The sequence below is a fragment of the Lactuca sativa genome, chromosome 1, assembly GCF_002870075.4.
Source record: "Lactuca sativa cultivar Salinas chromosome 1, Lsat_Salinas_v11, whole genome shotgun sequence".
NCBI classification, from domain to species: domain Eukaryota; kingdom Viridiplantae; phylum Streptophyta; class Magnoliopsida; order Asterales; family Asteraceae; genus Lactuca; species Lactuca sativa.
The window spans coordinates 19,431,653-19,445,660 of record NC_056623.2 but is presented as its reverse complement, the minus strand read 5'-3'; positions in this window follow the sequence as shown (position 1 = coordinate 19,445,660).

Here is a 14,008-nt window from a genome sequence, read left to right as displayed (position 1 = left end):
AACCACCAATCGGTAAGATTCATCTGTTATGTAATATCTTTTTTTATCATTCGGCTCAATCGTTCACCTGATAGTATTTCTTGTTGTGTGTATTGTAGCTGTCTGTAATCGGTAAGACAGGTTCCCTTGTAACAATCTTGTCCATTTTTTAAGCTGTTATCGATTGAAATCATCTCAAGGTTAGTATTTCTTCCTAGCGTATTCTTGTACTTACTTGGACTGGTTAGAATTGTTGTCCTTGACTGGTTCATTGTCATGAGGTTTTGATTCGCAATATATTCTGAAAATGTCGATTATTGCAGGTATTGTAATCAAACCAGCTCACGTTCTTTTCCTCTCCATCTGTCTGCCTCTCGAATCCAAGTATGTTTTTTTATTCAAGTGTCGATTTTATGAATCTTACTTGGTTAAGAAATCATATTGGTCATATTGGTTATCATTGTTTTATCAAGATCCATGGGCTATTATTAGTTAATTGCTGTTTCTCATGATTTCAATGGATAACTCTTTAAGAGGTTGTGACTTTTTTTATCAACCTGTGTTATGATAAATCTGTTTAAGAGATTGTGACTTTTTTTTTATCATTAGAGTTATCAATCTGTGTTATGATAACTCTTCAACTAAAATCATATATGATTATCATTGTTTTATCAATCTGTTTTATGATAACTCTAGCACTTTTATGAGATTTTGACTTTTTTGGCTGATTTTATTTGATATTTTTATTTTTAATTTTTATGTACTATAATGTTATTGGTCAAATAATGTATTACTTTTGAATTATGTTGCTCCATTTCTGCTTTATTTGGTCCTTTAGTTTGTTCTTTAATTGAATATTTGAATTAAAACTAAAAAAAGTATTTTTTTTAAATTAATATTTTTTTTTTTGCAAATTAGACCACTGAACTCTTTATTTATGTCATCTGCATTTTATTTATACTGATGTTGGTTGTGGTTTGTTTCATTTTGTTCCCTGTTAGCTAGCATAACAAATTTGGTGAAGAAGGAGACGAAATTGATGTAACTTGCACTTCTAGGAGCTGGTAAACAACCTCAGGTAGTTCTTGAGTATTGATGAACTTTGGGTCTTTCATCTGTTACTTCATATGTTCATGCATTTTATTTTTCATCTATTACTTCATATATTGATGCATTTTGCTAACTCCATTGTTTATGAGTGGCTCTTTTCTGGTTTGTTTTCACCAGTTTGCCACAATATCAAATGGTTTTTTATTACCAAATGCTAACTGCATTTTTATGCTTAATTTCATTATTTATTATTTTATGTTTCCTGCATAATATTTATTATTCTAATTTCATTTTTGATGCTTAATTTCATTTCAGAAATCAATCGCAATATGGAAGATCTCTTACGAGGGAATAAGTAATCGTTGTTGTTGCTGTTTTTGCTGTTTTTAGTGCTGCTGATTGTTTTTGCTATTTTTCGATGTTGCTACTTTTGCTGTTATGATTTACAATTTGATTGAATATGGTATTTGGTAAAAAATTGGAAAACTTTAAATTATTTTTTTTTAAAAAATAAAACGAAATTAGCTACGGAATAGCTACAGATTTCCGTAGCTATTTATTTCCGTAGCAATTCCGTAGCTATTTATTTCCGTAGTTATTTCGTAGTAAATCTGTAACTATTTATTTCCGTAACTATTCCGTAGCTATGGTAGCTACGGAAAGTTCCGTAGCTATTTCGTAGCAATTCCATAGCTAATCCGTAGCTATAATTTAGCCACAGGCCATTATGCTACAACCATTTTTCAGTAGCAATTCCGTAGCTATTCGCTTATAGCTACGGAATAGCTACGGATTGCGCTGTAGCTATTGGACTAGTTTTCTAGTAGTGTCTATGGAAAATAAATAACTAGGGCAACATCTACCGGAACCAATAATCAAATGACACGTGTCCATTTCTTTCTTCTCAAGTAATGTATTGTGTAAGTTATTGTGGAAGTGATGTGTTGTCATGTTTTCATTGGTTTAAATATGTGTTGCCTTAATCATCCATTTTCCATATAACTCTTCGCTATATATATATATATATATATATATATATATATATATATATATATATATATATATATATATATATATATATATATATATATATATATATATATATATATATATATATATATATATATAGGAATCTTCTTTTAGTTTTTCTTTTTCATGATCCTTCACGAAAAACTGTTTCTTCTGTTGACAATGTATAACTGCTACTTCTTAGTATTTTCTCTTCGAACGTGAGTATTCCTGTAACATCTATAGACTTCAAGGTCCTTTTCCATACATTAGAATGTTCTTCATATGCTCATAAGAAGATGAAAAAGATAATATTGGCCTTAGTACCATGTCCTCATTTTCCTAAGTTGCACGGAAACGGATACGGCAACGGGAAACGGATACGGAACGGAAACGGGAAACCGCAAAACTAAAAAATTCAAGATACGGATAGTACCATATCCTCATTTTCCTAAGTTGCACGGAAACGGATACGGCAACGGGAAACGGATACGGAACGGAAACGGGAAACCGCAAAACTCAAAAATTCAAGATACGGATACGGCATACATACGGCAATATAAAAAATATGAAAAAACATATATATATTAAAGAAATTCCAAAATATGTAAAGTTTAAATTCCCAAAATACTAAATATTTCAAAAGTAACTAATTATCAATAATTAAATCATTTTCAAAATCGGGTTCATCTAGTGCGGGTTCATCTAGTGAGAGATCTGGAAACTCCAAAAACCCGACATTGAGAGTGGTGAATCCCTGAATGTGTGAATGAGTTTTGATTCTTTTGAATTTATTTTTTCCTGTTCTTGTCTTATTGATCGACGACAAAAGAGATAGTAAAGTAAACTAAAAAAATCGATCAACAAAGAAACTTAGAAACTGGAAAAGTTGGAAACTTGGAATACCCAGCAGCAATCGGTGAAGCAATCTGCAATAACCTTTGCAAACTTTAATTTTAATTTAATCGGCTAATTGTAATGTAGGGACGTAGGGTAATTGTAGGGTAATACACTAATACGTAATAGACTAATAGCAACCGACATGTAAGCCCATTACTTAATAACAAATTCACCACGTAATAAAAGCCCATGCAAAAAAAAAAAAGGAAACGCGTACGATACTTGCGAGAAACGTTTCGTGGATAGTGGATACTTGCCGGAAACGTTTCCCGGGCGTTTCTCCGGCGTTTCCGTTTCCTGGACATTTCAGATACGGGAGCGGCAGCTTCTAAGGCGTTTCCATGCATCGTAGTCATTTTCAACCTTCTCTCCAACAACCTAGAGTTTCTACACAATATTATTAAGAACACTTTGATGATTTGAGATCCTTTACCCTATTCATACAAATAGTATATTCATACAAATAGTATGAAGTTGTTCCTTTAGATACGATCGATTTGAGATGCCTTTTCCTTGATACAATTGTTCAAGTTTTTCCTAAAAGTTCGTTGTTGATATCCCATGCACATTGGCAAGTACATTCTTTGCAAGACTTAAACGAATCGTGCTTGTTGTCCTTAAATGAAAATCATCCCATTCTTCATCATTAGCATTAGCATGCATGATTGGTTCCTTGCTAGAAATAAGGCTTGGATTCTCGTTTAATACCTTATGTAACACAAATTGAATCAACACATCCTTGACTTGAACTTTCCACATACCAAAGATTCTTCTATCATATTTCTCTTCATCGAACCTCATGGGACTGAAGTTTTATTTATTTCTCAAAAACAATATTTTATACTAGAAAAATATGCATGAAACTTATGCCTAACACACTCAACAAATAATTTTTAGAAAGAAAGGTAGGTCACTACAAACATGTTGAAATATCAAGTCTTTCCTATCCATATTCCTTGGACATATGTACTTGAGACCTATATATAATTCTATCGTACACCAAAATGTCAACCGAATCCTTATTTTTGATGTGGAAGATCAGACAAAACTGCAACCACATAACATACTATGAACCTTCAAAATACCGAGACACCTTCCAATACGACCAATAGAATATTCATTTCCGATAACGAAGATCAGACAAAGCTATACCTACATAGCATACTACGAACCTATAAAAATGAGAATTCCCCAAACTTGGAGCCCTGATAGCACTTTGTAACACCCAAAGTCAGGAAGGCCAAGAAAGGAAAGAAAACCCTAATTTTAAGGGACGACTCGGCGAGTCCAAGCGGGATCCGGGTCGAGGAGTAAGTGACCGACTCGGCGAGTCGGCCAAGGAGACTCGGCGAGTCTGGTTTGTGCGAGGAAAACCCTAAATTCGGGACTTGGAGCCTATTTAAACATCTCATTCTCTCCCCTAGGGTTCCTTTACTGCCTCTTTCACCCAGAACACCAAACCTTAGCCGCCATATCCATTGATTGAGCCAATTGTTCCCTTGAAGAGTGCATTAAAGCTTGGAGAAGGAAGAAGGATCTTGAAGGTGCAAGAAGGGGCTATAGATCCGGGATTGGGAAGATATCTCTGAACATTTGGAGGTAATAAACTAGTTCTTGGACTCTTTTGCACCTAGATCTATGTGTGAGTTTTGGGGCTTTTTAGCTATGATGGTATCCATTTGAGTTAGAAGCCAGATCTGAAGTTGCTACTTCGGTTCTGAGCATATTATGGTCTTGAGAAGCATAAAGTATCTGCCCTTGAGTTGATTATGGAGCCTCTTTGCCTTAAACCCTAGTTTATGGTGTATTTTGTGTAGATCTCCTTCTCTACACGTAAAGTTCGCAACTTTACGTGAGGAATAGGCTTGGGAAGGGTAGATCTATAGTTTGGAGTCCATGCATGACTCAAAAGTCCTCTGCATGTATGGAGATCTGAATGGACTCGGTGAGTCCTTTGAGTGGACTCGGCGAGTAGCATGAAGATTTGGAGGAACTCGACGAGTGGGATGAACAGCTCGTCGAGTCAGATGAAGTTGGGCAGGAACTCGGCGAGTTGGAAGAACAACTCGGCGAGTCTGTTGAAGATTGTCTTGGACTCGGCGAGTCAGGTCATGAAACCCCCAAACCCTTCGGTTGACACTCGAATCACTGAGTCAAATGGAGACTCGGTGAGTTGGACAGGTCAGGACTCGGAAATCGGTAGACTCAACGAGTCGAGTCGCGAATGGAAGGACTCTGAACATATGAACTCGGCGAGTCAATAGGGTGACTCGGCGAGTAGGGTTGACCTGGAAGGTTGACTTTGACCAGGACTTTGACTTTGACCAGAGTTGACTTGGTTGTCTTTCGGGGGTCAGTTAGACTCAGTGTTGCATTGATATTGGTAGCTCGGGGAGCGAGTGGAGCAGGAGTTCAGAGAGTTGTCGGGCCGCAGCTAGTGGGTTCATCAGCAAGTTCAGCCAGTGCAGGTAAGTTTCCCTCTTGTGTGAATGGGTCTACGACCACAATGCCGGCCCATGTAGTTATGAGTAGAAGACCCGGGGGTTAGCCCTAGGCACAGTATGCTAGTATGATATTCAGGACGAGGTCAAATGATAGCGGGCGGGTGCCCAAGGAATGGTTTATATGATAGTTTATAATTGTTATTTATGTGATACTTGTATGTGCCTGGAAGGGAGGTGAGTGTGGGCGAGGTCCCGTAACTCACCAATAGTAGAGTGTGGATGGTGTTCCACATCTCATTAGCAGTAGATCAGGGGTGAGGCCCAAGTTAGGGAAGGAGTGAGAGTGGGCTGGGCCCATACCTCGCTATCGGTAGGAGTATGGACGGGGTTCCATGACTCATCAGTAGCAGGACAAGGGCGAGGCCTAGAGACAGGCGAGGCCTTAGGACAAGATTCGTTAGTATGTGTTTAGCTTATGTGATGTGATATGTTATGTGCTATTATATGTTAGCGGGCGAGGCGTTGTGACAGGCGAGGCCTAAGTGAAACAGATCTGTATCCGAGCGGGGCTCAAAGCCAGGCGGGGCCTGGAGCGGCGGGGCCGTTGTAGCGGGCGAGGCCCGAGGTAGTGGGCGAGGCCCAGGATAGCGGGCGTGGCCCAGTATGTGCAGTATGTGGTTATGCATGGTTTGTGGTAGGGTGGGGAACTCACTAAGCTTCGTGCTTACGGTTTTCAGTTTTAGTTTCAGGTACTTCTGGTAGCGGAGGGAAGAGCTCGGGGTGATCACATGGCACACACCATAGATTAGACAGCTTGGGAATGTTTTACTCTGATAACGAACATGTGTTTTTGAAGTTAATACTATGATTATGTTTGGATTGATGATTTTGATTTAAGTAATGTTTTATTAAAAGAAAATTTTTAGTCTTGAATTTTGGGATGTTACAAGTTGGTATCAGAGCCTTGGTTTGAGGGATTTGGGCGTACTCTCGGGTGTGCCTGAACTCATACTGAGGGGTCAGATAAAAAGTTTTCAAAAATGAGAAGACAGTTTTGTAAAAAGGAATTTTTTAGAATGAAACAGTTTTAGAAAAGCAAAAGAATTTAGAAAGAAAAGAACTTTGAAAAGAGAAAACGGGTGTGGTGCATGTAATCAACCGAGCTCAAGTAAGTACCCCAAAATACCCATACAAGTTTATGTTATGATTATCAGTTAATAGAATAGCATGCTAGATTCGGACTAAGGATCTAGGGATGATGCCTTATGTGCCTGTTATATGTGCTTTTGAGCTGCATGATAGTGCTGATTAGATAGTAGTAGGATAGCCTGTTTAGGTTATGCCTGAGTCTATGAGTTTGTGTGAGTCTATGATTTTGTGTTGCATGCTAGTTCAGATTCTTGCTATGTGGATATGATTACTTGAGTATGTTATGGTTAGATTTTCCCTTGTCTGAATGCTGCTTGCTTTGTGCATTGTGGGATTCTGAGTGATGGGAGTTAGCCATTAGGTGGATACGACACGTCACATGTGATCAGGGTTGAATAATCTTAGAGTGCTGGATTTTGTCCTATTGCGCAACTCTTGTTTGAGTCCAACCGTTGTAGGGACGAGTCTTTTACTTGAAGGATTATCTGAGCCTCGTCACATGTGATGGTATCTAGGTGATGGCTAATTGGCATCACAAGGAGACCTTCAGCAGCTGAGGACTGGTTTGATTTGAGTCAGAGGTTTCCCTAGGGTAAGCCTAGGATGAGATGGTGCTGGGAGCAGTAGTAGTGGATAAGGGACCTGGTGGAGTCGAAGCAATTCCTGAGGATAGTATGGATAGATGTGGAAGGTAGTATTGGCCCGTACTACTGAAAGTAGAGGATCCATACTTGATTCGGGAAAGGCCGAGACAAGATCGGGAACCTGGTAGGGTGTGTGTTTGGTCTCGCAGCAGTGATAAGTATTCTGATAAAGGATGTATTATATTTTCTTTCAGCATGGTGACGTTGCGAGAGAGACCAGCGGGTGGATCAGGCGTCGGAGAGGGATCAGGCTCGGGTTCAGGGGCCGAGCAGCTCGAGGAGCGAATGAGGGAGTTGATATCCGCCGAGGTTACGCGCAGTATTCTAGATCAGACTCTTGTGATCTTTGGCATGGTCAAGGAGGGTATATTGGAGATTCTGGATAAGAGGTTGGGAGCCTTCCGTACCGAGATGATGGCTTTGATGGGAGCGCGTACCTTGACATTTTGAGAGTTCAGGGCTTGCGGGGCACCAGATTATCATGTGGCTAGGGACCCCATCGCTAGCAGCAGATGGTTGGCTGATGTTGCCAACGCGTTCCGTACGAGCCGGTGTCCTGAGGAGGAAAAGGTCAGACTCGCTTCTTGTCTTCTGAAGGACAGAGCGAGGGATTGGTGGGAGGAGATTGGTCATGCTCTGGGGGATGATGCCGCGTTGGAAGCAATGACTTGGAGCGATTTCTCGGCCAGGTTCAGGGCGGAGTTTTCGCCAATTGTTGAGGTGCAACAGTTGGCACGGGAGTTTCAGGATTTGACGCAGACCATTGAGACGGTGGCGGAAATCACCGCCAAGTTCAGGGAGAGGGCTCTTCTTGTACCGCAGTATGTCGCGGATGAGGAGATGAAGAAGGCCTGATATCACGAGATGTTGAGGGCGGACATCAGGGAGTTCGTGAGCCGGTCCGACTGTAAGACGCTGGAAGATATGATTTCTCGGGCCAGAGAGAGGGAAATTGATTTCTAGCAGATCCGGAAGAGGAAGTCGGATGAGGTTCAGGTAGTCGCAAGTTCGGGCAAGAGGCCCAAGGGATCGGATTCGAGATCGAGGGATTTCAGGACCGCAGCCGATGCAGGAAGTGTGGCAGGGCGCACGGGGGCGCGTTTCGGAGTGGTAGCAGTGGTGAGTCTGGCTGCTTTAAGTGCGGTCGGACTGGTCATTTCAGCAGGGATTGTACTGCTACCACCACACAGGGATCAGACTTGATATGTTTTCACTGCAATCAGCGGGGCCACAAGAAGGCCCAGTGCCCCAGTTTGTTTTCAACAGGACGAGTGATGACACCTGCCCCTGCAACTTTGAGGATCACAGACGGCCATCAGGGCTGTGCAAAGGCGCCTACGGTAGGAGGCAGGGCTTTTCAGATGACTACCTTGGAGGTGCGAGCAACATCGGACGTTGTAGGTATGCGATTTCCGTTTTCAGTTCTTTTATTCGTGCATGATTATATTGTTATGGTTCTGCATCATTATCGGTATGAGTATTTTATTTTGTGCGGTTCGATCGTGATCGAGTTATATGCCATCTGCATACCTTGGATATTTGAATGATAGTTAAGGGATGTGCTCTGTTGGGAGAAGGTTGCTTAGGATGCAGTAACTGTAGCATGCCTGGGAGGAACTTGGTATGTCTCGCTAATTCGGAGCCATATGATTTTAGAATTGGAGTGGTTAGATCCCTAGCTATGGTATGCTTGGGGTTCCTCAGCAGGTTGTGTATGGAATGGTAGCGAGGATGGGGATTTCTTTTTGAGCATTGAGCAGCAAGGGTTAAGCAGGATCGAAGTGAGGGAGAATCCTCCGAATGGGCAAAGGTAAGGGCATGCAGATCCAGAATGAGTGCGCGACCTCCGAGAAGGAAAAAGAAGTGGTACAGCATTTGATGGATTGAGGAGTCAGGGTTAGGAGTTTGAGAAACTTCCCCTCAGCCATTGTGTGTATTGGTGATAGTTAGTATGTGGTTGGGAATTCAGGTCGGAGGATCGCCAGTAAGACTCGAGTGAGTCAGAAGGAGGATCTTGAGAACTGATAGCATGGGGTGCTTTCGCATTAGCAGTCAGTACTGGAAAGTGTTGTAAGACTACGGGGCAGCCGTAGCACTCACTAGCAGTCAGTGGTGGGAAGTGTTGTCGGACTACGGGGCATCCGTAGCATTCACTAGCAGACGGTGATAGAAGGTGATGTAAGACTGCGGGCAAGCCGTAGCATTCCATAGTAGCTTCGTTGGCGGAGTTGGGGCGAGTCCCTTATCTCCTAGTGAACAGATAGGGATCAGGAATGGGTAGTGGATTGGAGTTTGCCTGTATAGCCCTAGAGAGGTGAGACCTTGGGAGAGGCCACTCCAGGAAATAGTTGGGTGAGACCCATGGGTGAGGCCCGTATGAGAATAGCAGTATAGGTGAGACCTGAGAGCAGGGTTGCTCAGTAGTATGGTTGGGTGAGACCCGTGGGCGAGGTCCGAGCGAGAATGGCTAGACAAGTAGGATTAGAAGGATAGGGGCGGGTGAGACCCGTGGGCGAGGCCCGTGAGTTTTAGCAGCACAGGTGGGACCTGGTAGGGACCTTAGTGTCAAGATAGGGGATCGGGGATCCCAGGAAATTGTAATGCCTGTATGGCATAATAGATTGAGCAGTTATAGGTGGTCGAAGTTTCTTCGAAAGTCGCTGGGAGCGACTAGGAGTTGTGTTGGGTCTAGTTACCGGTGGGAGCCAGTAATCCAGATATTGGTAGATTGGTAAGGACCAGGGTGGTCTCAGTTCATCCAGAAGTCAGATGAGGAATAGCAAAATTTCCAGTCAGTAGCAGTGCCATTATGCAGCATATGGTGGAGTTCAGTTAGTTGATCGTGGGGTGCTCGACACCAAATTATAGTAGAAAGAAATGCTCAGTGGATACTGGCGATAATGACCCGTATTGGAAGTAACGGGAGTAATAGATTTGGTGAAGATAGGGTCTTCACAGTGGCAGAGGAAATAATTGGTTATGGAGCATTGCCTTGGGGAGGCAAGGAAATCGTGCAAGGAAGGAAGGGGAGAACCCCTATGGGTTCAGTGCAGTACTCGGTGAGTACCAGAAGGATCCTCAGTTGAGTAAGTTGTATTTCCAGAATGTTCAGGGTCAGGGTTGACCCGAGATGATTGTCCGCAAGGATTAATGTTAGTCGGAATGACCGGGCGGAAGACCAGCGAAGGTAGGCAGCTGGTGTTGGAATAATTGGTTTGGTTTTGGGCGCAGATCGCAGGCGGTGGGCCATAGCAAACTTCGAGGATGAAGTTTAGTTTAAGTGGGGGAGAGTTGTAACACCCAAAGTCAGGAAGGCCAAGAAAGGAAAGAAAACCCTAATTTTAAGGGACGACTCGGCGAGTCCGAGCGGGATCTGGGTCGAGGAGTAAGTGACCGACTCGGCGAGTCGGCCAAGGAGACTCGGCGAGTCTGGTCTGTGCGAGGAAAACCCTAAATTCGGGACTTGGAGCCTATTTAAACGTCTCATTCTCTCCCCTAGGGTTCCTTTACTGCCTCTTTCACCCAGAACACCAAACCCTAGCCACCATATCCATTAATTGAGCCAATTGTTCCCTTGAAGAGTGCATTAAAGTTTGGAGAAGGAAGAAGGATCTTGAAGGTGCAAGAAGGGGCTATAGATCCGGGATTGGGAAGATATCTCTGAGCATTTGGAGGCAATAAACTAGTTCTTGGACTCTTTTGCACCTAGATCTATGTGTGAGTTTTGGGGCTTTTTAGCCATGATGGTATCCATTTGAGTTAGAAGTCGGATCTGAAGTTGCTACTTCGAATCTGAACATATTATGGTCTTGAGAAGCATAAAGTATCTGCCCTTGAGTTGATTATGGAGCCTCTTTGCCTTAAACCCTAGTTTATGGTGTATTTTGTGTAGATCTCCTTCTCTACACGTAAAGTTCGCAACTTTACGTGAGGAATAGGCTTGGGAAGGGTAGATCTATAGTTTGGAGTCCATGCATGACTCAAAAGTCCTCTGCATGTATGGAGATCTGAATGGACTCGGTGAGTCCTTTGAGTGGACTCGGCGAGTAGCATGAAGATTTGGAGGAACTCGACGAGTGGGATGAACAGCTCGTCGAGTCAGATGAAGTTGGGCAGGAACTCGGCGAGTTGGAAGAACAACTCGGCGAGTCTGTTGAAGATTGTCTTGGACTCGGCGAGTCAGGTCATGAAACCCCCAAACCCTTCGAGTTGACACTCGAATCACTGAGTCAAATGGAGACTCGGTGAGTTGGACAGGTCAGGACTCGGAAATCGGTAGACTCAACGAGTCGAGTCGCGAATGGAAGGACTCTGAACATATGAACTCGGCGAGTCAATAGGGTGACTCGGCGAGTAGGGTTGACCTGGAAGGTTGACTTTGACCAGGACTTTGACTTTGACCAGAGTTGACTTGGTTGTCTTTCGGGGGTCAGTTAGACTCAGTGTTGCATTGATATTGGTAGCTCGGGGAGCGAGTGGAGCAGGAGTTCAGAGAGTTGTCGGGCCGCAGCTAGTGGGTTCATCAGCAAGTTCAGCCAGTGCAGGTAAGTTTCCCTCTTGTGTGAATGGGTCTACGACCACAATGCCGGCCCATGTAGTTATGAGTAGAAGACCCGGGGGTTAGCCCTAGGCACAGTATGCTAGTATGATATTCAGGACGAGGTCAAATGATAGCGGGCGGGTGCCCAAGGAATGGTTTATATGATAGTTTATAATTGTTATTTATGTGATACTTGTATGTGCCTGGAAGGGAGGTGAGTGTGGGCGAGGTCCCGTAACTCACCAATAGTAGAGTGTGGATGGTGTTCCACATCTCATTAGCAGTAGATCAGGGGAGAGGCCCAAGTTAGGGAAGGAGTGAGAGTGGGTTGGGCCCATACCTCACTATCGGCAGGAGTATAGACGGGGTTCCATGACTCACCAGTAGCAGGACAAGGGCGAGGCCCAGAGACAGGCGAGGCCTTAGGACAAGATTCGTTAGTATGTGTTTAGCTTATGTGATGTGATATGTTTATGTGCTATTATATGTTAGCGGGCGAGGCCCTGTGATAGGCGAGGCCTAAGTGAAACAGATCTGTATCCGAGCAAGGCTCGAAGCCAGGCGGGGCATGGAGCGGGCGAGGCCCGAGGTAGGGGCGAGGCCCAGGATAGAGGGTGTGGACCAGTATGTGCAGTATGTGGTTATACATGGTATGTGGTAGGGTGGGGAACTCACTAAGCTTCGTGCTTACAATTTTCAGTTTTGGTTTCAGGTACTTCCGGTAGCGGAGGGAAGAGCTCGGGGTGATCGCATGGCACACACCATAGATTAGACAGCCTGGGAATGTTTTACTCTGATAACGAACATGTGTTTTAGAAGTTAATACTCTGATTATGTTTGGATTGATTATTTTGCTTTAAGTAATGTTTTATTAAAAGAAAATTTTTAGTCTTGAATTTTGGGACGCTACACACTTGTTGGGAAAATATCCTCAAAGATACCCAACAAACCTTCTAAAGTTAATCATAGAGATAATAATTGAGCACAATTTATATGTTAAAATCTCCGAGCATGAGAAAAACCATGTGCCTCCAGAGAGAAAGATCTACTATCTATACAATATATTATTAGAATCATATAGTTAATCTCTCAAGCCTCCTTAAAATTTCACCCACATTCAACAAAATTTTGACTAACATTTTTTAATACTATAAAAAGAGGAGAAAAAAATTAAGAATCAAACACTTCAAGTCTATAGATTGGGACACATTATAATCAATGTCTTGGACTTATTTTATAATCTTGGGAGTCCTCCCAAACTTTCTTCTCTAACCAATGTGGAATACAAACCACTATTCATATATTTAGTGAGAAATCAACAATAAACTCTTGTGTTCGTGGTGGTGATAAAAAAACTCGAAATCATATGGTGATTAGATGTTATAAAGAGGACCAGTTTGCGATAAATAAATAAGAATTTGGAAATTTTAGAAACATGGTTTTTATAATATTCAAAATACAAAAACACGATTTCAAAAAAAAAAAATAGATATCATAAATTGTAAAGAGTTTTGGCCACACTGGAAAACAGAAAATCAAAGCTCACTATAAAGAATCATTGAAAATCAAAAATCAAATTTGTGGCTATAACGATGGATTCGAAGGAAAAACCCTAGTAGCAAAAGTTGTTTAGAGAAACCCTTAAGGATATGTTTAGTATAGGGAAATGAAAAAATGAAAACAAAAATGACCTTAATTATCTTGTTTGATTGGTATTAAAAGTTGATAGAAAAGGGGAAAATAAATTCATTTTCATCCAATTGATTATTTATTAATTACATAGAATTATTCATTATAGAGAAAATATGGGAAAAAGGGATGTCTTACTATCTCCGAAATAGAAAAAAGTAGATTAATAACGAAGGACTGTATGAAGCCCGTAGATTTGGGCTAGACAAATAAGATATAATAAACGATAAAAACAAATTTTTGATAGAACATTATTTAGGATATATAATCTTAAATGAAGTTATAATATATGTGACAAGGATTCTGAACATACAAAGGAAGTTGAAATCCGACTTCGTATGAAGAAGTTCTGCTTCTTCAAAGTTTCGCGATTAAACAGAAGCAACATAATACATCATAAAAAGTAAAATTTAGATTGGTTGCTTTTAACCTAGGCAATCTAAACAAAAATCGTAGTAATCATAAAACTGAGAGTGTGCATATAGAGAATGCCTAAATCTGACTTCATAGGAGGAATTCATGATTTTCCAAAGTTCCAGTACAATTGTGTTAGCATAGAAATTGAATTTTAGATTGATTGATTTTCAACATAAATAATCTAAATG